Raw genomic sequence first — 22809 nt, forward strand, 5'->3', positions numbered from 1 at the left:
GTGTCATGTTTCATATCATCACTCAGACCCTTAAACCTCCCTACACTTATGATAGAGCCATGAGAGAAACTTTGAACAGATCCAAGGCACACTTGCCTTATGGTATGGCCCTTACTAGAGTTTTTAGGAGGTTTGGAGTTAGCTGTGAAGGGGAGACACCTACCAAGCTCTCACATGTGGACACTTTCAACCAAACCAGCCTGCATCGAATGGGAATTACAAAGACTGTTGGTGGTTGGATCAAGGGCTCTGAAGAAAGAGCTGAGGAGAGAGCTGAGGAAAGAGCTGAAGACAGAACTGAAGGCAGAGTAGAAGAAGAAGGTCCAACTTCTCCTGTACATGATTTCAGGGCAGCTTCACCAGATACCCAGTTCATTCATGATACTGAGGCTGGCCCTTCTGAGTTTACTAGGATGCCCACACCAGTGTATCAGCCAGAGAGCAGAGCACCTCATTCAGAGTTCAGACTGGCTGACGATCAGATCGAGCATATATCTCAGCGTGTGGCTTCTTTGTTGTCTAGCAGTGGAGTAGTACTTCTTTTGCACTGGAGCTACTTCTTCTGATCAGACCATTACTCCCCACATCTCCACTATATTTCAGATGATTTCAGATCAGTCCGTCAGGATACAGCAGCTTGAGGATACTGTCTGGAGACTTACTGGCAGAGTTCTTGACTTGCAGGGGCAAGTCCTTGCATTGGCCCATCCCCAGCACAGGAGTCTACTATTGAGGTCACAGACCTCACTGCAGAGGCTGGCAGGCTCAGAGGAGCACTAGAAAGTGGATATGAGCTACTGAGGAAAGAGATCAGAGGATCGAGTGAGCATGCTACCACCCAGTTCACTGCTCTACTTCAATCTGTTTCCAGAGCACTGAACGTACTTGATTCTATTAGACTCACCCTTTCTGTTCAGTCCCTAGCATCTCAGCGTTCTCAGCACCCAGTTCATCTCGTTCTCCTGCTCGTGGCAGAGGCAGACGGGGTAGAGGACGCACTTCTGATCCATCATCTCCTCACCCTATATCTGATGACTCCGATCCATGATTTGTCTTGATCATTGACTTATCTTGATCTTTACTAGTTCTAGGAGTTAGTATCTTGTTCTAGATCTATACCTTGGGGCCATGTATTGACATTTAGCTGGTTGAATTTTATGTATTGAAACAATTATGATATAAATGGAATCATCTTTTACCTATATTTCTACCTCTTTGTAATGATTATATTTTGGTTATATTTCAATCTCCGATACATCTGTTGAAATATTATCTTCTCCTTATTGTTGTTTGCTATTGATAATTGCTATATTGAGGGGGAGCAAACATCTGTTGAAAAACTCTAAAGAGGAAGAAATTAAAGAATATTTTCAGAAAAGGAAAAGAAAGAGTTAACTATGTTTGATGATGTCAAAAAGGGGGAGAAATTAAAATTAAACAAAAATTGAAATTAGACAAAAAGCAAAACCCTAAATTATGAGAAAAAGGGGAGAAATTAAATTAAAACAAATATTGGAGAAATTAGACAAAACAAGGATTGAAAGATTAAACAAAACTTTGAGAAATTTTGGTATCGAAATTTGGTATCAGACAGAGAAATTTGGTATCAGACAGAACTTTAATCCATCAAAAGCAAAATCATGAGTACAATGCAAATAAGTATTTTTTATATATATGCTCTGATATTCAAACTTGCTTTTGAAATTTTACTCACCTTAAGACATCAATAAGAAATTTGTTTTACTCTGATTCATCCTACAATTTCTTTCAACTTGATCTGATACATGATAACATTTGATCCGATACAGTGTGAAGGTTTCTCTAAAATATTATAACATTTGCTCTAATACTGTATGAAATTTGCTCTGATACATTATAAAATCTTTTCTGATATCATTGTAAAAATTATTTTTGCTCTGATACATAGAAAAAGTTATTTATCTTCTCTTGCTCTGAAATATCTTGAACTCAAAATGATCTAATACCCTTTTCAAATCTTTAAGAAAATGGACAAACTATTTTTGCATTTATATTACATGCCAAAAGAATCATACTCTTTTCAAGCATATACACCCATAATGGATTCTTTTGAAATTAATGCTTTAACATAAATATTTTTGTTCATATGTTTTGTCATCATCAAAAAGGGGAGATTGTTGCTCCTAGATTGATTTTGATGATTACAAAGCAGATTGAAGGGATACAAACAATTGAAAAAGTCCTTATGCTCTTCAAGGGCAAAATCGTAATTTTGCTAAAATCCTGATTTGATAGTACCATTTGGTAGAACAAATGATTTGAAATCTATTGGTGAAAATTTCATTGTGTTTGGACTAATATTTTTGAAGTTATGAAGGTTTAAAGTGCATGAGTCGACTCATGAGTCAACTCATGGCACTATGAGCTGAATGGCACGAAAAAATTCCCATGGCACGCTGGATTTTTTGGCTTGGCACGACCTGTGAGTCGACTCATGAGTCGACCCACAAGGCATGAGTCGACTCATGAGTCGACCCCTGCTGATTTGAACCGAAAAATTCAGAAATCAGATCTTCTGGTCTGTTGCAACAGAAGTCGACTCATGAGTCGACTCCTGAAGCATGAGTCGACTCATGAGTCGACCCCTGCGACGGGAAATGTCAGCAACGGCTATTTTTTTGCCCGTTTTAATTGCCATTTATGCTTCCTAAAAATCCTCTAACGGCTCTTTATCTGCCTAAATTGTTTTCTCTTGCTTCTAATGCTACAAAATGCTTTAAATGATGAAAGAAATTGCAGATTAAATAGCGGATCAAACGTGAAATCAAACGTAGAGAAGAAATAGAGAAGAAAAGAGAAGAAAGAGAAGAAAAGAGAAGAAAAGAGAAGAACAGAAGAGAGGATCCGAAATTTGCAAGAAAAAGCCTGAGATCAACGAAATATCCATAGAGAAAAAGAGAGAGGATCCACAATATACCAGAGAGATTGTGAAAGAGAAAAGGAAGATCTTTCAAGGAGAGAATTCTTCACGCCTATCGTTTCAACCTTGATCTAGAGATCGTTCAAAGCTTTCAAGAGATCTTCAATCAACAATCAACCTCTTCTCAAGCGTTCAACCGTTCATTCATCTTGAGAAAATCTGAAAAAAGGGGTTCTTCATTTGAGTAAAGTTTTTATTGTTATATTTGCTCATTTAAGGAGCTGTTTTTGTATTCATCTGTGCTCTAAATATTCTTACTCTTTGTGAGTTTTTGCTCTTGTTTTTGGAGGATTTTCAAAACAAGGAAAGGTTGATCCGAACCTGAAATCGGAGTGTTGTGGGTTGGCTTGTACCCGGGAAACAAGTGTTCTAGCTTGGGATAGCTAGGGTCGGAGTTTCCGACGTCCTGTATTCTAGCTTGGGATAGCTAGTGTCGGAGTTTCCGACGTTTTGTATTCGGGTTGAATACAAAGGATAGTGGATTAAAATTTCCAAGTGGGATCTTGGGGAGTGGACGTAGGTGCAAGGTTAGCACCGAACCACTATAAATCCTTGTGTTTGTGGTGTGCTTTATCGCTTTATCATATTTATATCCTTGCAATACTGCTTTAGTTAATTAATATTGATTTAAAGCCATTATTTTGTTCTTCATAAGTTATCGGTTGGGCTTAAAATTTTTAGAAACCCAATTCACCCCCCCTCTTGGGTTGCATAGCTGGGCAACACGGACTATGGTTGAAATATTATTGGGATATTGCACTTGAAGATTACTCTGTGGAACACATATCAGATTGTCGAGATCAAGATGGAGACATTAATTATGGGGTCCATGTTTGCCTATGGGTTGAGTCCTTCTCCAGGAGTAATGAGGAATTTTAGACAGCGACAAAAATCTGCAGCATGGATTGGTACAGGACTCATATGGCATACCATATTCTGATAGATCATAGAAGCACTCAAAGGGAGGGCGTTAAGAAATACATAGCTGAGCAACATAAGGAATAAGCATTATTTTATTGTCAAACATTTTGGACATTTGATGTATGACATGTTCTTTTGGATGTGTGGTGCTACCAAAATCTTGCAATTCTATGACATGTTCTTTTGGATATGTGATACTATGGCAAGATTTGATATTTGATGAACCTAGAAAAGTATTGTTTAATGACATTAAAGTATCGGTTTGGCATAACAAAGTATCAGTTAATAATATTAAATTATTGTTTAATATAATTGCGGTATTGTTCGATTAAGGAAGCTCTCATAAAGTTGTCTTGTTCTCTTGTATTCACCTCCTGATATCTCATACTCATAGTCAATGCAAGCCTTCACAACAACTCTGGCATATCCAATTTGGCATACTTGTTCAAAGCATAATAAAGTGTTGCTTAATAATATTAAAATATTATTTTAGCATAATAAAATATTAATTAATAATATTAAAGTATTGTTTAATATCAGTGCGGTACTGTGGCAAGCATACCATACTTCCACATAACAATACCTTCAAGTGATTTTCAATTCGACATACTTGTTCCAAGCACAATAAAGTGTAGCTTAATAACATTAAAGTATCGGTCTGACGTAACAAAGTATCGATTAATAATATTAAAGTATTGTTTAATACCAAGACGGTATTGTGGCAAGCATACCATACTTCCACATAACAATACCTTCAAGTGCCTTCCAATTCGGCATACTTGTTCAAAGCACAATAAAGTGTTGCTTAATAACATTAAAATATTGATCTGCCGTAACAAAGCATCGATTAATATAATTAAAGTATTGTTTAATACCAGTGTGGTATTGTGGTGAGCATACCATACTTTCATATAATAATGATGTATTCGGAGCCCCACAACCCATCTCTTCATCTTTCATACCAACTGAAGCTTCAAACTTGGCATAACTAATCCATACCTTCAAGTGCTTTTGTTGCCCAGCTATGCAACCCAAGAGGGGGGGTGAATTGGGTTTCTAAAAATTTTAAGCTTAACTTATGACTTATGAGAAATGTTTGACAAAGCTAAATAGATAGAGTGAGTTAAAATTAATTCAAGGCTAATAGCAATAGCAAGAATGCAAGAGAATAATGAAGAGATAAAGAAGAGCAATTAGACACACACCAAACAAAAGGATTTATAGTGGTTCGGTGCCAACCTTGCACCTACATCCACTCCTCAAGCTCCTACTTGGGAATTCTAATCCACTAAACTTGTATTCAACCCGAATACAAACGTCGAAAACTCCGACTCTAGCTATCCCAAGCTAGTCCACTTATTTTTCGGGTACAAGCCAACCCTATACACTCCGATTCAAGGTTCGGATCAACCTTCCCTTATTTTGGAACCCTTCCAAAATAAAACCAATCACTCAAACTGAGTATAACAATTTATAGCACAAATAAGCACAAAGAAAGCTCCTTCAATGAGCGAATATAACTTTAAATACACTTTACTTAAAAGAAGAAGACCCTTTCTGGAATTTCTCAAGGTGGATGGAGACTTGAAAGTGCACTTGAGAAGTTGATGAGCTTGGATTAAAGGCTTCTTGAAAGCTTTGAATGAGCTCTTGCTTAGGGCTGAAACGTTGGCTTGAAATCTCTTTTTCAAAATCTCTCTCTTTGAATCCTCTCTTTTTCTTCTTTTGTTCTCCTTTTGTTCTTCTTGTTCTTGTTATTGATTTCTATATTTTTGTCCCTTTTATAGCTTTAAGAAATAGTGAAAAATATTCTAGGCTGAAAAAGAGCCGTTAGACTGCATTAAATGAGCATTAAAACTATTTAAAATAGATTAAAAACTAGCCATTGCGGAAAAATTCCGTCACAGGGGTCGACTCATGAGTCGACTCATGCTTGGAGGTCAACTCATGGGTCGACCTCTGTGGAAAATCATCACAGAAGTGAACGGAATCCATGGTTCTGTAAAACTGGCAAAAAGACCCGTAGAGGTCGACTCATGAGTTGACTCATGCCTTGGGGGTCGACTCATTGGGTCGACTCACAGGGAGTGCCAAGACAGTGCCGGTCAGGAATTTTAGCGTGCCAGTCATCTCATGTGCCATGAGTCGACTCATGAGTCGACTCATGATTTTCAATCATGCATATCTTTCAAAATACAAATCCAAAATTAGTAAAATTTTCACCATTCGATCACAAATCTTTTGTTCTATCATTTGATACTATCAAATCAGGATTTTGGTAAAATTATAATTTTGCCTCTGAAGAGCAATAAGACTTTTTCAAGTGAAAATATTAGTACCCCTTCAACTGCTTTGTAATCATCAAAATCAATCTAAGGAGCAACAATCTCTCCCTTTTTGATGATGACAAAATATTTGAACAAAAGCATTTATATGAATCAATGATCATGAATTTCAATGAAATGCTTTATAGGTAGTTTGAAGATAAATAGGAAATTTACTACCAACTTATAAGTGTATTTGCTTGAAAAGAAGATTGATTCTTTTGGCATGTGATACATGTGCCCATTTGCATAAATAGTTTGCCTATTGCTTGATGATTTGAAAATTTGCTCATTTGATTATGTGATTTTGGTATCAGAGTAGAAAATTTGTTTTTGTTATCAGAGCAAGGCAGAATTTACCTTATGATTTGCGTGTTTGAAAATATCTCATTTTTTCATTTGCTTGTTTTTCAAATTTCTTACATCTTGAAAATTGGCTCATTCTCATTTGATTATTTAGTTTTAGTATCAGAGCAAGTTGCATCTTGAAAATTTGCTCATTTTCATTTGATTATTTAGTTTTAGTATCAGAGCAAGTTTAACATTTAAGTGTATCAATGCATGTCTAAGAATTAATTGTAAAGTATATCAGAGCATGTCAAATTTTAAGATGTATCAGAGCATGTCTAATTTTAAAGCATATCAGAGCATGTCTAAGAAGTAATTTTAAAGGTTGCTCATTTGCTTTGTGCTTAGCAATTCATTCATTTTGTTAACAATCTTGTTTTTGATATTTTAATTTTTTCAATTTACTCATTTTATTTTTAAGTCTTTTATTTATCTTTCTTTTGATACTTTTGCTTAGCAATTCACTCATTGTATTTTTAAGTCATTTAATAATCTTACTTTTGATATTTTTCTTTAATTTCTCCCCCTTTTTGACATCATCAAACATTGTTAACTCCCCCTCTTTTTTTGAATACATTTTCTCTTTAGTGTTTCTTCAAGCTTCTTGTGCTTATCATTAATGTTTGCTCCCCCTGAATACAGTAATCATAAAATAAAATATGCCATTGAGTACCATAGATATGAATTAGCAACAAAGAGAAGATATATAATCAAGAGATGATTGATACCATTACAAAGAGTAGATATATAGTTAAAAGATGATTAAAACCATAGTTGTTTCAATACATATTTCATAATATAAAAGTCAACTAGTTAACATCATTACATGGCCCAAATGACAGATCCTAGAAAGAACAACAGACATGACTAAACAACAAGGATCTAGTAGAGCTCATGACTCTATGGATCAGAATCAGATGTATCAGAGATGGGGTGGGGAGATGATGGATCACGACCAGGGACTCGTCCTCTACCCCGTCTGCCTCTGCCACGAGTGGAGGTGCTGGCATGAGTAGGTGGGCGAGATGATCCTGAAGGCTGAGAACGTTCAGAGGTCAAAGACTGGACTGCAAGAGAGAGCCTGATGGAATCAAGAACGTTCAGAGCTCTCGAAACAGACTGAAGCAGTGCAGTGAACTGTGTAGAAGCATGCTCACTAGAGCCTCTGATTTCTCTCCTCAAGAAATCAAAACCACCCTCCAAAACACCTCTGAGTCTGCCAGCCTCCGCAGTTAGGTCTGTGACCTCAATAGTGCTCTCCTGTGGCTGCGGATGGGCCAAAGCTAAGACTTGCGCCTGCAAGTCAAGTACTCTCCCAGTCAGTCTCAAAATGTAATCCTCGAGCTGCTGAATCCGAACTGACTGATCTGTGATCATCTGAAATACAGTGGAGATATGGGGATCAAGATCTGATCAGATGCATCTAATGATGTGGATCCCGGTGCAAATGTAGAAGTGCTCCACTGACGAGAAAGCAAGGAAGCCACACGCTGAGAAATCTGCTCAATCTGATCATCAGACCAATCTGTACTTTGAGGGAGGTGCTCTACTGTCTGGCTGCTGAACTGGTGTGTGCCTCCTGGTAGACTCTGAAGGGCCAGCCTCTGGATCTGAAACAAACTGGATATCTGGAGATGCTGCCCTGAAGTCATGGAGAGGTGATGGGGGATCTTGTTCCTCAGCTCTGTCCTCAATTCTGTCCTCAGCTCTCTCCTCAGCTCTTTCTTCTGTACCTTTATCCAACCACCATCAATCCTAGTGAATCCCATGCGGTGCAGAGTGTGTTGGTTGATGGTGTCAGCATGGAAAGCCTAGCAGTTGCCTCCCCCTCAAAACTGACTCCAAACCTCCTGAAAACCAGTGTGAGGGCCATACCAAAAGGCAGATGTGCCTTGGATCTATTCAGTGTTTCTCTCATGGCCTCAATCATTAAAGCAGGGAGGTTTAAGGGGGTTTGGGTGATCACATGAAATATTATACATATGTCTCGGCCAGAAAGGAAGTCATGTCTACCACTTCTCAGGAGGAAAAGCTTTGTCACTAATTGATGTAGAATTCTCATTTCAATTGACAAGATTTTGGCTTCTAATTTATTAGACTTCCCGAGTAAGCTCCTCCTAAAATTACATTGATCCCTCTTCCTTCACTGGGAGTTCCATGTTAGAATATCCCTCACAAGGCAAATGTAGAATCTCTCCCAAAATAATAGGATCTAAGCATATATCAATTCCCTTAACAGTAGAAGTTACTGTTCCATTGCCATAGTGCAGATTTAGATAAAACTCTCTAACCAAGTCTACATATGTAACTTCCTTGAGAGAACAGTAAAATTCCCAACCTTGGTTTTTGATCTTTGACCCAAAGGAGAAACCCTCTTTTTCAAAGAATCTAAGTCCACATTCTTGCCGGTTTCTACCTTTCTGTCAGAGAGAGGGATTTTGCTAGGGCTAAGGGAAGACTGAGAGGGACCTGGTGCAGACACTGAAGCCGGAATGGGAGCAGAGGTGGTCTGAGAAGCTTGCCTTTTTTGCGGACGCCTTCTTCCAGCGCACGGACTGATTTCCTTCTTTGAGGGAGTTTCATCTTTGGGGCCATTCTCACCACAAGAGCAGGCAGGAGACTCGGAAGATCAAATGGGTGAGGAGAAGGAAGGTTACTAGAGGATGGAAAGGATTTTGGCGGAGAGAAATGACGATTTTGAGAAGAATGGTGGAAGCTAGGGCACACTCCAACCGCTTCAATCAAGGGAGAAAGATGCGAGAAGCTCCTTTCCCAAGGGGTGATTTGAGGTGGAGATGGAAGGGAGAATGATCTTGGGCTAAATCCTTGGTTTTGGAGAGAACGAAGATAAGGACGATGAGTCTTGGAGGGAGGAAGATGAAGAAGAAGAATGAGTCGGCTCATGAACGGGCTTCAAGTTAAAAAGAAAAGAACCCGTGGGAAGTTGGCAATAATTTCAAGTATGCCATTGGGTCGACCCTAGGGGGTCGACTCATGAATCACAAAAATTCAGAAAAAATATAATAAATTCAAAAAATTTAAAATTTTGGAGAAGAAATTTTTCTCAATGACAAGTTGTGAGAATGATAATCTTGAGCATTTAGGTCCAAGAGAGATGATGAAAATTGAGCTCAAAGAAATTTTGACATCGATTTCTTGAAATTGGAGAAACATTTAGGCAAAAGGATCAAGAATTCCTAGATTTCTCCTAATTTCACAGAATCTATCCTCACTAAGGGCCTTTGTAAAGATATCAGCTAATTGATTTTCAGTGCAAAATATTCAAGAATTATATTTTTATTTTGAATATGTTCTCTTATAAAATGATGTCTTATTTCAATATGTTTAGACCTTGAATGTTGAATTGATTTTTAGATAGATTTATGGCACTGTGTTGTCACATCTTATTGGTATTTCATTAAGTTTGATACCAAAGTCTTCGAGTTGTTGCTTAATCCACAAGATTTGAGCACAACAACTTCCGGCTGCAATGTATTCGGCCTCAGCCGTAGATAGTGCTACCAAATTTTGTTTCTTGCTAAACCAGGAGATTAGGTTAACTCCAAGAAATTGGCAAGTTCCACTAGTGCTTTTCTGTCTAATCTACATCCAGCAAATCAGCATCTGAATATCCTAATAAATCAATCAGTGAGTCCTTAGAGTATCATAATCCTAGAGTTTGAGTACCATTTAAATATCTAAGGATTCTTTTAACAGCATTCAAGTGAGATTCTTTAGGATTAGATTGAAACTAGCACATAAACAAACACTAAACATGATATCAGGCCTACTTGCAGTTAAATATAATAGAGAGCCAATCATACCTCTATAGAATTTTAAGTCTACACATTTACCTTCTTCATCCTTGTCAAGCTTACATGAGAGACTCATGGGTGTGCCAATTGGTTTGGAGTTCTCCATTCCAAATCTTTTGAGTAATTCTTGGTGTACTTGCTTTGGGTGATGGAGATTCCCTCTTTTGTTTGTTTGATTTGGAGTCCGAGGAAGAAAGTAAGTTCTCCCATCATGCTCATCTCGAACTCCCCCTGCATGAGCTTAGCAAAGTCTTGACAAAGAAATTCATTAGTAGACCCAAAAATTATGTCATCAACATAAATTTGTATAACTAACATATCATTTTGATTTCTTTTAATAAAGAGGGTTGTGTCTACATTACCTCTTGAAAAACATTATTTAGTAAGAATTTGCTTAGCCTATCATACCAAGCCCTAGTGCTTGTTTTAATCCATATAGAGCTTTATTTAATTTAAAAACATGATTAGAAAAGTATGATTTTCAAATCCTGGAGATTGTTCTACATAGACTTCTTCAGCAATATATCCATTCAAAAATGTACTTTTGACATCCATTTGAAATAGTTTAAATTTCATAAAGCAAGCATATGCAAGTAGAAGTCTAATAGCCTCTAATCTAGCAACAGGTGCAAAGGTCTCATCAAAATCAATTCCTTCTTCTTGATTATAACCTTTAGCAACCAACCTTGCTTTATTTCTTATTACATTTCTATGTTCATCTAATTTGTTCCTAAAGACCCATTTTGTGCCAATTATTGAATGATTTTTAGGTCTTGATACTAAGGTCCATACATTATTTCTTTCAAATTGATTAAGTTCCTCTTGCATTGCATTAATCCAATTATAATCATTTTCAGCTTCTTCAATAGTTTTTGGTTCAAGATGAGATACAAAAGCACAATGATTAAATACTTCTCTAAGTGAAGAACGAGTTTTTACCTCATGCATAGGATCACCAATAATTAGCTCCTTAGGGTGATTGTGAACATACCTCCATTCTTTGGGTAGGTCATTTGTACCTTGAGGTTGTTCTTGATGTTCTTCACTTCCCTCATTCTGTTTATCTTCATGTTCCTTATCCTCTTGAATTGTTGAATCTTTCAGAGTGATCTCCTTCATTCCCTCTATAAGAGGATCTGCATCATCAGCACTTTCATTCTTCCTTGAAGGAAGATCGTTAGATTCATCAAAGACAACATGTATGGACTCCTCTACTACTAAGGTTCTTTTGTTAAAAGGTCTAAAAGCTTTACTAGTGGAGGAGTAACCAAGAAAGATTGCTTCATCTGATTTAGCATCAAATTTTCCAAGTCTTTCTTTACCATTATTTAACACAAAACATCAGCAACCAAAAACATGAAAATAAGCAATATTAGATTTTCTTTCTTTCCAAAGCTCATAGGGGGTTTTCTTTAAAATTTGTCTAATCAAGGCATGATTTAAAATGTAACATGCTGTGTTGATTGCTTCGCCCAAAAATATCTTGGAAGGTTGCTTTCACAAAGCATGGTACGGGCCATTTCTTCTAAGGTTCTGTTTTTCCTTTCTACTACCCCATTTTGTTGGGATGTCCTAGGAGCAGAGAAGTTATGGCCAATTTCCTTTTCATTACAAAAGTTTTCAAAGTCTTGATTTTCAAATTCAGTTCCATGATCGCTTCGAATATTTTGAATTGAAAATCCTTTTTCATTAGTGACTTTTCGGTAAAATTTAGTGAAAACATGAAAAGTTTCATCTTTGTGTGCTAAAAAGAAAACCCAAGTAAAATGAGAGTAATCATCTATAATTACAAAACCGTATCATTTTCCTCCTAGACTAGTGGTTCTAGTAGGTCCAAATAAGTCCATATGCAAAAGCTCTAAAGGTCTAGAGGTAGAAACAATATTTTTGGATTTAAATGAAACTCTTGTTTGTTTACCTAGTTGGCATGCATCACAAATTCTATCCTTTTCAAAATTCAGTTTGGGCAAACCAAGAACTAATTCTTTCTTAATTAATTTTGAAAGAGAATGCATGCTAATGTGTGCAAGTCTGCGATGCCAAAGCCAACTAGTCTCATTAACTTTGGCATTCAAGGATACTAGGCATTGCATGTTTATTTTGGCTAAATCATTTAAATCTACCATATAAACATTACCATGTCTATGTCCAATAAATTTAATGTCATCATTAATAGGACTAGTTACAATGCAAACAGATGATTCAAAAACAACCTTATATCCTTTATCACAAAATTGACTAATACTTAGTAAGTTATGCTTTAAACCATCTACTAACAAAATATTTTCATTGTATTTGGAGGGAGTGATACCAATGTTACCTATACCGATGATCTTTCCTTTGCTATTGTCTCCAAAGGTGACCATCCCTCCGTCCTTAGCATCAAGAGTGATGAATTGAGATTCATCACCAGTCATGTGTCTCGAGCATCCACTGTCAAAATACCATTTCCTGTTTCCTCCTTGGGATGCTAGACACACCTGCAAGCAAAAGTCAAGCTTTTGTTTTAGGTACCCAAGCTTTCTTGGGTCCTTTTTGGTTAGTCATAATGGTTCCTTTTGGAACCCATATTTTCTTTACAGTTGAGTTTGCAGATTTGTTAGAGAAGCAAGTGTATGACTTATGTCCTACTCTACCACATTTGAAGCAAGTAATATTAGAAGACTTGTTACTTAAAGAGTTTACATAAATATTTTTCAGATATTTTTGTTTCTTCAAGGGATTATAGCCAAGTCCAGCCTTATCATACACAGCCTTTTGATTATCAAGAATCATATTAAGTTTATTTGAACTCAAGGTGAACTTTTCTACTATTGGTTTTAGCTTGGTAATTTCATTCTTTAAGCTTTGATTTTCTTGAAGTAGGGTGGATTTTTCAATTGAAATGTTTTCAGTTTGTTTCAATAAAGATTGATTTTTCAATTTTAGCTCTTTGTTCTTCATTCCTAGTTTCTTTAATTCATCAACTAAATCATAGAAAGCTTCATGTAATTCTTCAAATGTAAAGTCACTAGGAGTATCAGAAATTACCTCATTTTCGTGTGCCATAAGGCACAGGTTGGCTTGTTCGGTTGAGTTTTCTTCATCGGAGCTTGAGTCATCACTCGCACTCCAAGTAGCCATCATGGCCTTCTTTTTGTACTTCCTGGGACCTTTCTTCAGCTGAGGGCATTCGGATTTGAAGTATCCCAGTTTCTTGCATTCGTAGCAGATAACGGGTTGGTCCTCTTTTTCTTTGCTCTGTTCCCCTTTTGTGAATGGCCTCTTCCTTATCCCCTGTTTCCTTTTCCTCAAAAATTTCTTGAATCTTCGAATAATAAGTGCCATCTCTTCATCCTGTTCTTCGTCTTCAGTGTCATCAGTTTCTTCATCTGGTGAAGCTGTGGATTTGAGGGCAATGGTTCTTTTCTTTTTGACTTCTTCCTCTTGATGTTGCTTCATGCTTAGCTCATGAGTCATCAATGATCCTAGAAGCTCTTCCAAGGGTAGAATGTTCAAGTCCTTAGCTTCTTGAATGGCAGTCACTTTGGCTTTCCAAGTTCTTGGTAAGGATCTGAGAATCTTTCTTACAAGCTCACTGTTAGTATAAGACTTGCCAAGACTCTTTAAACTATTAATAATATCAGTAAAGCGAGTAAACATGCCAGTTATGGACTCATCATGCTCCATTTTAAATAATTCATATTTATGCACAAGCATATTGATTTTAGACTCCTTTACTTGATTGGTTCCTCATGGGTTACTTCTAACCTATCCCATATTTTTTAGCAGATGAGCAGGTAGAAATGCGATTAAATTCGTTAGCATCAAGAGCACAATAAAGAATATTCATTGATTTAGCATTTAATTGGGCCATCTTCTTATCAACCTCATCCCATTCTTTCTCGGATTTGGTTGATTCCTCACCATCTATAATTTTAATGGGTGTGTGAGGACCGTTCACTATGATACTCCACATATCATAGTTGAGTGCTTGAATGAATATTTTCATCCGAGCTTTCCAATAGGTGTAATTAGACCCATTGAAAAGTGGAGGTCGGTTGGTGGATTGCCCCTCGGCTAGAGATGTGCTGACATGGGTTGCCATAGATCTTTGGCTCTTTGATTATTTAGATCAAAGAAGGGCTAGAGCATCGGGCTCTGACACCACTTGTTGCCCAGCTATGCAACCCAAGAGGGGGGGGTGAATTGGGTTTCTAAAAATTTTAAGCTTAACTAATGACTTATGAGAAATGTTTGACAAAGCTAAATAGATAGAGTGAGTAGAATTAATTCAAGTCTAATAGCAATAGCAAGAATGCAAGAGAATAATGAAGAGATAAAGAAGAGCAATTAGACACACACCAAACAAGAGGATTTATAGTGGTTCGGTGCCAACCTTGCACCTACATCCACTCCCCAAGCTCCTACTTGGGAATTCCAATCCACTAATCTGGTATTCAACCCGAATACAAACGTCGGAAACTCTGACTCTAGCTATCCCAAGCTAGTCCACTTATTTTTCGGATACAAGCCAACCCTATACACTCCGATTCAAGGTTCGGATCAACCTTCTCTTGTTTTGGAACCCCTCCAAAACAAAACCAATCACTCAAACTGAGTAAAACAATTTATAGCACAAATAAGCACAAAGAAAGCTCCTTCAATGAGCGAATATAACTTTAAATACACTTTACTTAAAAGAAGAAGACCCTTTTTGGATTTTCTCAAGGTGGATGGAGACTTGAAAGTACACTTGAGGAGTTGGTGAGCTTGGATTGAAGGCTTCTTGAAAGCTTTTAATGAGCTCTTGCTTGGGGCTGAAACGTTGGCTTGAAATCTCTTTTTCAAAATCTCTCTCTTTGAATCCTCTCTTTTTCTTCTTTTGTTCTTCTTTTTGTTCTCCTTGTTCTTATTGTTGATTTCCATATTTTTGTCTCTTTTATAGCTTTTAAGAAATAGTGAAAAATATTCTAGGCTGAAAAAGAGCCGTTAGACTGCATTAAAAGAGCATTAAGAGCATTTAAAATGGGTTAAAAACTAGCCGTTGTGGAAAAATCCCATCACAGTAGTCGACTCATGAGTCGACTCATGCTTGGGGGTCGACTCATGGGTCGACCTCTGTGGAAAACATCACAGAATCGAGCAGGATCCGAGGTTCTGTAAAACTGGCAAAAAGACCCGCAGAGGTCGACTCATGAGTCGACTCATGCCTTGTGGGGTCGACTCATTGAGTTGACTCACAGGGAGTGCCAAGACAGTGCCGGTCAGGATTTTCAGCGTGCCAGTCATCTCATGTGCTATGAGTCGACTCATGAGTCGACTCATGATTTTCAATCATGCATATCTTTCAAAATACAAGTCCAAAATTAATAAAATTTTCACCATTGGATCATAAATCTTTTGTTCTATCATTTGATACTCTCAAATCAGGATTTTGGTAAAATTATAATTTTGCCCCTGAAGAGCAATAAGTCTTTTTCAAGTGAAAATCATTGGTACCCCTTCAACTGCTTTGTAATCATCAAAATCAATCTAAGGAGCAACAACATCATACACGAATATCTCGAGAAGAAGTTCATTGAGGTGTTAAGAGTTGACTCCGCACTAAATGTAGTGGACCCGCTAACCAAGCCTCTCAGCCAACAGAAGATCGAAGCTCATCTTGAGAAGATGGGTTTAAAGTATATGGCCAATTGGCTTTAGGTCAAGTGGGAGTTTATTGGATTTGTATCCTAGAAGCTAATTATTGGCTGACACATTATGTATTTTTAAGATCTAAATTTGTACTTGTAATACTTTTATTATAAATAAAAAAAATTTTCTTTCCAATCATGCTTATGTATCCATGATTTATCCTAAAAATTAATAAAGATGATTTTTGTACATTCTTAAAGAGTTAAGAATTTGAGATATACATTAATTAGTAGTTAATTTCTAAATACTCCAGATCAAGAGATCATCATGAAGGACAGTGATCAATCTATTTGAGATCGGTGCATGGTTCACCTCCTTTGTGGATAGATGAGTCTTGGGCCTGCAGTGTAGAGACACTGGGGTGAAGGTGCAGGTGGTTGTTAGAGAACAACTTGCACTGAACATGATCAACACGAGAACCACATGGATGTCTACTCACTTATCAGTGATCTTCTCGATGCTGCAGTGGTATGAGTGATCCTTTGACCTACGGTGATATTGCCTATTTACAGCGAGGCTACTGAGTTTGATTGCACATTTTTTTGATCCCTAGCCATTCAAATCCTTGCTGTGTATGTTGGCTTCAGTAGGTTCAGATTCGTTGTTTAGAGTAGGATGCACCTAGATGAAATTTATCGATCTTGATAGAAAAGGAGAAGTCCTATGTGATTTATGAGATTGAGTTTAGAAAGTCTTTGACCAAAGCAAGTATGAATACTAGAAAAGAGTTTTCATGGGATTCACAAATAAACTCGAGTCGAGCTAATCTTACATAAGACTGACGATGGGGTTTGACAAATTCTCTATGACCTCCATCAAGTCGGGACTCATGATAGAAGGACTAAATCATACGATAACTGCACCTAAGAGTTTGTATTTTCATTCTACTGGATTGCCACTACATACTGCTAGGTATCACTGGTGGATTGTGAGACTCATCGGACGTCATCTTGATGATCGATGGCCCTCGAAGGGTAGAATTAAAAATATTTCAATCCATCGAAAAGAGTTTCGATGATATTGTGATAGAGATCACAATATACTTACTACCAGATACAATGAAATCTATGGGGTCACATATTAAGGGATTTAATCTCGAATTTGCCAATTGGGCTTATGAAGTTCCAATTGGGTTAAGGTTTATTTAAAACTCTATTAGGTTTATGAGAATCATGCTAACACATGGCTAAACCTAATTCTTCTTGAAACTTTGATTTGATCAAGTTCATAGCCTTAAACCTAACCTAAATTTATTTGGATTTAATTCAGCTCTTAATTATAAGTCCAAGAGGATTTAATTAAGTCAATTAGTTAGCATAATTATCCTAATATTATCTCTTTCATATCTCCTAATTATCTCTAAGTATGCATGTGGAATAGATGGAAGAATGGGTGGCGTAATTTTTTTTTTGAAAATTATTGAGCGCCATATCCTAGAGGGGCCCACCCCCTGTTATGTGTCATGGCATGAAGGAAAGAGGGTGGGGTCCATGCCCCATCTCTTATGGCTGGAGATCTCTTTATGGGGCGTCAAGAGTTGGTGTCCCAACTACCTGACATGTATTCCATGGATGGCTATTGTACATGCTTAAAAGGGCTGATTAATTATCTTTTATATCTGATTTTATTTGATATAAATCATATTTAAAAGATAGAGGATTCTTATGAGATAAGGATCTACCTTTTTAAGATGACAGGGTTCCTAATATGTGTTAGGGCATATGTCTATTTAAAAGAAGATCTCTAGGATTTCTTAGTATTGATTTTTCATCAAGAAAACTTTTCTTCTCTCCATCTCCATGCTTTCTCTCTCTCATATTCTTCTTTCCCACACCCAAAGGCTGGGTGTTCTCTCTTCCACACGCCTAAAAGGAGTTCTGGTGACTTAGAGATCTAAGATCGAGGAGAAGAAGAAGAAGGCTACAGATCAAGGAGTTGATCTCTCAGTTAAGATCAAAAGAGTTGATCAGAGTCGTCAAGATCAAGGTTCTTCTTGAGAAGAAGAATCTTCTATGAGAAGAAAAGTTCGAGATTGATCTCGGTGGATTCTCATGGAGGTCAAACATGTGTGCGGCTCCATCTTCTACGAATCCGAGATCATCTGAAGCGGTGAATTTCTACCTACGTTAAGGTAATGAGATATGATCTCATATTTTTTTTTAAATTTTAGATTAATTATATGTACTTTCTTCTGGGCTTGGATAGGTTTAAATCTGAATCTTGCATGTGGGTTTAAAGGGTTTAACCCGATTTATTTTTCGCTGCATGTTTTCAAAATTTTAAAATCTACACATGCTGCCTATCCTATTTTCTATCAATATGGTGTAGTGAAACCAACTTGAGAGAAAACCTAATTAAAATTTCAAAAATTAAATCTTGTTCCTAAAGAAATAATAGTTAAATTAGTGACATTTATGATGGACCAGACCATATCTCATATAGTGCCATTGCCCCTCACAGATACACCATTGTTCTGAGGTGTACAAGGAGAATTCCATCATGAAACTATGCCATTCTTTTTAGATAATCAATAAATTTTCTATTTGGTATTGCATCCTTGATCCGATCGAAGTACCTTTAGAGATTTTTTGATTTATCTTTTCTACTTTACATCTGAATTCTTTGAACCATTCAACGTCTTTCAGATTTGTATCTCACATAAATATCTATGCCATGACTGCTCATCAGTAAGGATAATGAAGTAATGATAACCTCCTAGTCTAGCTCATCAAATGGACCATACACATCGTATGTGTACTAGGGTAAGTATTTCAGTGATTCTATTCTATTAACCCATAAAGGATAGCTTGGTCATTAATTCTTAAAGAGATGATTCACAGACTAGATATGACTTAATAGTCAATGAGCCCAAAGACTCATTTTCTCCGGTCGGCAGATCATTTTTTCTTATATATGACCTAGCTAAAGGAACCATCTATATACTTTAGGTTATTTGGTTTTAGATCTCTCAGACCCAATGGCATTCACTGTTTTGCTCGAATAATTTTTAAATGCATCACTATACAAATGATCAAGAACCAAATCCAAATAGTAATCTCTGTGATTAGGTGCCCACAGCCTAGTACAACTTTTGCACTATTGCCAACTCAAAAAAAAAAAATCACTTCACCTTACCTCGGTCCTCTTCCTTCCTTAGACCTTATGTTAAAGTGCATAATATGCACTAGAGTTTAATGAAAAAAAGAAAATCATAAGATTAATTTTGAGTAATTTGACATACTTTCCAAAAGCGTGTCAATATTTCTTTAGGTACTCTAGATATGTACCTCTAAACTTTTCAAAGTCCCTTAGTTACCAGTATATCGATCAATTCAGTTAAGGTGCTATAATATTTATTCATATAATAGTTTCATAAACTATCCATATGAATCAAAAATTGCAGGATCAAATCCATTACCAATTTCTTATGCATGGTCATATCGAGCTTTTCAAGCTCTTCAATATCCTTGATCATCGATCATAGACAAACTGCTCATTACGCATCTTATTCATTATGCAACTTTGATCATCTTACAACTATTGCAGATGAATCAACATGCCATTGACAGTCTACAAGTCCTAATGCATATATTGGATCTCATCGACTATAGAATCTAATTTATAGCATCTAACCTAATTGTCAACTGAAGGAACCAGATCTAGGGTTTCAAGATTAGATCTTGAAACTTTTTCAAGATCAGGCAGCGGAAGACTAAAATAAATCAAAATTTATCTTGTAAAATCAGAGAATTTCTAGATCTAAGATTTTATTACATGATTATTATATAGAATTAAATCAAAAATTAAAATATAAAGAGCAAGAACTACATTTTGATCATATCAATATGTTTCTATATTACATCTAATGTATGTAAAATATAATAGATCAGATCTATTACCTTGCAAGTTAGACATTCTAACTTTACTGATCCGAGCTTGAGGATGATGTTGCGAGCCACACATGCATCCAGTCTCTAGGAGTCATCCACACGAGCCCACGAATCACGATAAGAAGTCCTGATCCAGAAAATCAGCACAGTATGCTAACAATGCACTGATCCTTCTTCGATGGTCGATCAGATACCTCCTTCTTTTTGATTAAGACTCTTCCAAAAATAAAAAGTAAGAGAAAGAGTTTTAGATCTGAGATACTCTTAGAAAACTCAAGATGGAGGAAGGGAAGAGGTGAACACAGCAACCCTAGAAGAAGACCCTCTTCTTCTTCTCTTTGCTCTCACCTAGACACCTAGTCTTGTGTCTATTGTATCTCTATGTCTTAATTTTTTTTTTCTCTAATTTTTGCACACCCAAAAGGTCTCTCTTTTCTATATTTTTCATAAAAATTTCATGAAGAAATTTATTTTAAATAGAGAGATATGATAGAGTCCTTATCTAGGTCAAATACCTAGTCAAGGATTATCCAAACATGGCAAGAAAAGGGGTGCCCAAGAGTTGGGCACCCCCTCTTTCTTTTTGTGCATGGACCACCAGAAAAGGGTGCATATTATATGCCATAAAAGTCACAAAAATTTCAAAAAAAATTTGGATAAAATCAGTACCATAAAGAAAGAGTTTTGGTTTCCTAAAACTCTATTTCATAGAATTTGAAATCTAAAATAATTCCTACTTTAACTTGATCCACAACCACTTTCCATGTAAGAAAGAAAAAGAGAAAAGTTTTGGGTATGTGTGAAGACCTGGGAGAGAAGTTTTGTCACACAAAATAAGAGAGTGTGGGATAAGAGAGAATGGGCGTGGGGGCTAAATTGGTGCAAGGTGGAATCCTAGTCTTACTAGGATTCAATCTATGTCTTGTTCCAATCTGGTTTCTCAAACCAAATCAAACCAAAAGAAAATTAATTAAATTAAAATAGGTCTTAATCTAATTAAAAATTTAATTTAATCAGATTAAATTAAATTTAAATCTGATTTAATTTTCTAATCAAATTAAAAATTAGATTGACCCAAGTCCTAATTGAACTAGGATTTTTCTTTGCACTTGGCTTATCCAATAAACCAATTGGACTTGATCCAATCCAGCTCAAACTAAATCTAATTAAATTATATTCAATTAGTCTTAATCTTAGCCTATTGACTTAATCAAATTAAGCCAATTAGCAATCGAATTGCTAATCGATCCTTCTGCAACACTTGCACTAGGTTAAATGTCAATCGTATTGATCGATTAACCTTAGAACGATTCTTAATCATTGATAACCATCCGATCGGATTGTGAACTTTAATGTGTGTGACCTCATAGGTCCGAACCTAAGTCGATAGCATAAAAATAAATTTTTGTACCAATCAAAGTGACCATCTAGCAATGGTACCCGACGGTCGGATAGATCGAATGTGTAGAACAACATCCTTAGAACCCATGCGGATATTATTTCTGTATAATATATCCCCTTGATCAAAATGCTCATAGGTCACCTCAGAGTTCAATTGTCAATTTTGATCAGGTTGTCCACATTGTATTTCAAAGTATCAAATCCATCTGATAGATTACCCTGGCCAAGATTTTGCTAAATTGAAATACAGCGACTCATTCTTCTCCAACTCTTGGAGTGGTCAATCCCATCTTGATCACACTCTGACTTTGCAAGTACTTGACTGTACCCAAAAGCCTTCCATCGTTGAATTAGAAATTCAATTAGTCTAGTACCAAAGCACAGTAAGTTGCTTGCAAGTCACTGAGGCGATCTCAGATCTAAGGGACACTTATACCTATATCCCATCAGAGACATTCTTGATAGCAAAATACTCTAGAGTTGATCATGTTCAATGATGATGTACCCTTACATCTCACTTGTATACTATACCAGTGTCTCCACACTCCTTGGTTAAGAGGATAACCAACCCATATGGCCTACAGCGATCTATGCTCGATAGAAGCTGTCGTCCTTATTAATTGCCTATCATTTGATCGAGAACAGTTTTAAGGACTAATCGATAAATCATCTCTTTATCGAATCTAAATAGTCCTAAAGACTTCATCACAACAACGAAGTTCATTAGAAGATAAAAATTTGTGATGAAAATATCAAAAATATATTTTATTTATTAACAAATCAATTACAATACAAGATTTTTCAACCGTCAACAGCTTGATGATTGACTTTTGGGATATATTTTTTAACAACTCTCACTTGTCCTAAAGCCACTCGGCACAGTATCTAATACCCATCTTCAACTTGTGATTGTCGAACTCCTTTATTGCCAGGGCTTTAATGAAGGGGTCGGCCAGGTTCTCTTTTCCATCGATCTTCTGAAAGTTGACGTCACCTCGATCCATGATCTTTTAGATCAGGTGGAAGCGGCACAAAATGTGCTTCATCTACTGGTGTGCTTTGGGTTCCTTCGTCTGAGCTATGGCACAAGTGCTGTTGCAGTAGAGTAGGACCGGACCATGAAGGGAGGGTGCTACTCCGAGTTCGGTGATGAATTTTCTCAGCCATACAGCTTCCTTTGCGACATCCGATGCTGTGATATACTCCATCTCATAAACAGAGTCTGTCACAATATGCTGCTTGAAACTCTTCTGTTGCCCAGCTATGCAACCCAAGAGGGGGGGTGAATTGGGTTTTAAAAATTTTAGGCTTAACTAATTACTTGTAAAAATTATATATCAAAAGCTTGATGAAAGAAGAGAGAGACTTTGGTTTGAGATTAATTACTTAAAACAAGAATGCAAGGATATAATGGAGAATTAAAGAGAAACAATAAATCATGCCACAAACACAATGATTTATAGTGGTTCGGTGCC

The sequence above is a fragment of the Elaeis guineensis genome, chromosome 6, assembly GCF_000442705.2.
Source record: "Elaeis guineensis isolate ETL-2024a chromosome 6, EG11, whole genome shotgun sequence".
Taxonomy (NCBI): Eukaryota; Viridiplantae; Streptophyta; class Magnoliopsida; order Arecales; family Arecaceae; genus Elaeis; species Elaeis guineensis.